Source organism: Panthera pardus, unplaced genomic scaffold (assembly GCF_024362965.1).
Source record: "Panthera pardus isolate Hobbes unplaced genomic scaffold, ASM2436296v1 HiC_scaffold_141, whole genome shotgun sequence".
NCBI classification, from domain to species: domain Eukaryota; kingdom Metazoa; phylum Chordata; class Mammalia; order Carnivora; family Felidae; genus Panthera; species Panthera pardus.
This window is the reverse complement of record NW_026526701.1, coordinates 71,337-75,000: the sequence shown is the minus strand read 5'-3', so window position 1 is coordinate 75,000 and position 3,664 is coordinate 71,337.

Genomic DNA, 3,664 nt, shown 5'->3' with positions numbered 1-3,664 from the left:
CGGTCCCGCGACGCCCGCGGCGCCAGCCGGCCTCAGCACCCTTAGCGAGCCTCCCCACGAGCCAGGCCCCCCCCCACAACGCACGGCGCTGGGGTCCGGACCCACGGGACCCCCGCCGCGGGAGCCCGTCTCCAACCTCCATCCGTTCGGTCCATCCCGGAGCCACGCCCCAGGGAAGCGCCTCCCAAAGCCAGGCGCGGCCCCGACCCGCGCCCGCGCGCCACCCGCCAGCGGCAAAGCCCGGAACGGGAGGCGGGCGGGAGACAGCCGCCGCTCGCGCGGCGCAAGGGGGGGCGGGGCGCGCAGGGGCGCCCCAAGCCCCTCGGGACACACACCGCCACGGGAGAGGCGGGGGGACGCCGCGCGCGTGCGCGCGCGCTCGCACACCACACGCCCGAGGCACACGGGCCACGGCACCGGACACCGGCCAGGCCTGGCGGGACCCTCCCCCGACTCAGAGGGGGGAGGCGCAGGCCGCGGTAGGCGAAGAGCGGCGCTCGGCCCCACCGCGGGGCCGACAGACCTCCTCTCGCGCGGGAGAGAAGGCTCCGCCTAACACGCACAAGGGCATGCAGTCACCCTGACACAGGTGGCCACTACGCGCACAGGAGGGGCAGCGACTGGGGGGTTCCGGTACCCCAAGGCACCCTCTCGGATCGCTAGAGAAGGCTTTCTCACCAAGGGCGCGCCGCCCCCCACCCAATTCGTCCCCCCCATCGGGACCCGCCAGATAAAAGGCGTTTCTTCCCGGGGCCACCAGGGCCCGGGGCGGGGGAGAAAGGTCCACGGCAACGGAGTGACACAGGGCATTCCTGAGCATTCGCGGTCAGGGCCCACAACGAGGGCCACCTGCCTTCCCCACGCGCGGTTGCTCGTGTCGCCGCCCGGAAGGAGCGCCGCGCCTCCGGGTGAGGCCCGAGAAAAACCGAGGCAAAACACCGGCAGCAACGCGCTGGGCAAGAAACCGACAGTCCTCGCTCAGAGGGAGTTTCGGCCAAGCGCCACGGCGCCGGCTCGGCCCGCCACGATCGCTCAACTCGCCCCACCAAGTCAGCCCCCCGCACCCCTCCGGGCAACAGCGGCCCGTGGCGGGGCGGGGACGACAAGGCGCCCGCTCCCCGCAGCGGGGGGAACGGGTGTGCCTCCCTTCACCGATTCTGCCACCCGCCCACCTCGGGCAACTCCGCCAACGGCGGCGACCCAAAGGGGGGTCCGCTGGGAACAGGGAACGGCGCCACCACTCGGCTTCAGGCACCTGAGACGACCTGGAGCGCTCCAGGGGCACCACGGAGGGCCAGGCGCCACGCGCTCAGCACGCCCAGGCGGCGAGCAGCGTGGCGTCGGGTGCAGCCCCCCCACCACAGGGAGGCCGCCCACCACAACACAGCCAAGAGAGGCCAGCGAGAGTGTCCGCTGCGTCAGCCGACCCCGGTCCCGCAGCGACGGGAGGCCGGGGTCGGGCCGGAGTCCGCACCCCTCCGCAACCCCCCGCGCCGCCCACAGGCGGGAAGGAGGAGCATGGGGCCCGCAGGCAGAACGAGAAGAGCGGTCCCACTCACCAGGAGTGTCCGTCCCTCGTCTGACACGGCTTAGGCCCGGCCCGGGAGAGCGCGACATCACCACATCGATCGGTTACCGCCACACGAGGCAGTCCTGGGGTGAGGAGGGGGCTGGGGAAACGCCCGGCGAGGACAGCGACCAGAGGAGGACCTGCTTCAGCCTCGCCAGCACCCCTCCCCCACCTCTCCCAGGGAACAGGCAGCCGGACAACCCACAAGGGGAAAAGGGAACGCCTGACACGCGGCACGGAGCCTTGCGAGGGTGGGTTTGTCACGGCCACGGCCGGGTGCCCGCAGCGGGGAGCGCACGGGGTAGAAGACCCACGCCGCCTCCCCACGCCGCCCTCGGGTGCCAGAGACCGGAGGTGGCGCCACAGCCTGAACCACACCTGGATGCACGAGAGCCGGCGCGCAGGCCCAGGCAGACGGCTCGAGCAAGCAGGCGGGCAAAGGGCGGAGTCGGGCTCGGCTCGGCGTCACCGCCAAGCCCGGAGCCACGCCAGCCAGCGGCGACGAGGCCCAAGTCTCTCTTACAGGATGACAACCGCCACATCAGAACGTGTCAGCACCTACCTGGCAGCAAAAAGTACCTCTTTCAGGAGACAAAAATAACCGCGTTGGCAGGCGGGGCCGAGCCACAGGTCACTGGGACCTTCTGGGACCCTGGCCCGGCCACGGGCCCCAAGCATCTTCCCATCACCGCCAAGCAACCCCACCCCCCCCGGAAGTCCCCGGGGGCCATCTGGTCGACCCCGGGACCGACCGACCGACCGACCGACCGACCGACCGGGGAATCGCGGGATGGGGGGGGAGGATGGCCGGGTAGGCCCTGCCCCGTTACACGTTCGCCCGTCCACGGGTCGTCTCCGGGTCGGGACTTAGAAAAATAAAACACTCCGCGCTGTCGCCTGCGGAAGCCTCCCCGGACCTCGCAAGACCGGCCCCATGCCAGTCCCCGACCCCCGGCTGGGACTGTTTTGGGGGGGGGTCTGAATTGCGCGGAGGCGCCCCCGACGACAGGACCTCAACGGGGATCGCGGGCGCGCCGGCGTTGGCGCCCTATACGGGCTTCCCCTCGCGGCCCGGTCCCCAACTCCGCAGCGGGCCTCGGAAAATCTGGGGAGAAAATCGGGTCCAACGACCGGGAGCACCACGCGTGCCCCCGCCCGGGCCCATCGCGCCCTCCGCGGGCTTCCCCTCAAGGCTCAGGACGGTCCTCACCGGCCCGGCCCGGCCCGGCCCGGCCCGACCGCGAAGCGGGAGGGAAGACAAAAGACGCCTGGCAGGGAAGGACCGACAAGCGACCCACGGGGCCACAGTCTCCGGGTGGCGGCCCCGGACGGTCCCCGCGGTCGGGGGGGCGGTGGGAGGGGAGGAAAGCACCGGCGGGTGCTGGTCGACCCGTCCGGGCAGCCCCCCACCCCGGCTCGCTCCCAGGGAGCGCCGCCGCTACTCCCCCATATACCCGGAGGTTCAATCTCCGGCAAGTGCACCAGCCGCCGGCGCCCCGACGACAGCGGGACGATCACGCCAACGTCGCCGGCCTTCTGGAACTCCGCCCCGGGGACCGCGGCCGAATCGCATCCCTTGCCGACGTCGCCGACGCTCCGGAGGGGAAACGCTATATAAAAGCGGCCGCCAGGTGGCGCCCGACAACCGACCGAAACGTCAGCGGGGACAGCTCGCGATCTCGGGGCCGAGAGGGCGCACAGCCGGCGGCCCGGCCGCCCGATCTCGTCCCGGCCCACTCCGGATGCCGCCTCTCGGTCCCAGGCCGGCGGAGGGCGTCCGCCTCGGGAGCTCCCGGCCGGCCGGCACGGCGCGACCCCGGCAGCCCAAGGGACACTCGAAAAATGCATCGGGGGGCGCCTGGGTGGCTCAGTCGGTTGAGCGGCCGACTTCAGCTCAGGTCATGATCTCGCGGTGCGTGGGTTCGAGCCCCGCGTCGGGCTCTTTGCTGACAGCTCAGAGCCTGGAGCCTGTTTCAGATTCTGTGTCCCCCTCTCTGTGACCCTCCCCTGTTCATGCTCTGTCTCTCTCTGTCTCAAAAATAAATAAACGTTAAAAAAAATTTAAAAAAAAAAAAAAAGAAAGAAAAATGCATC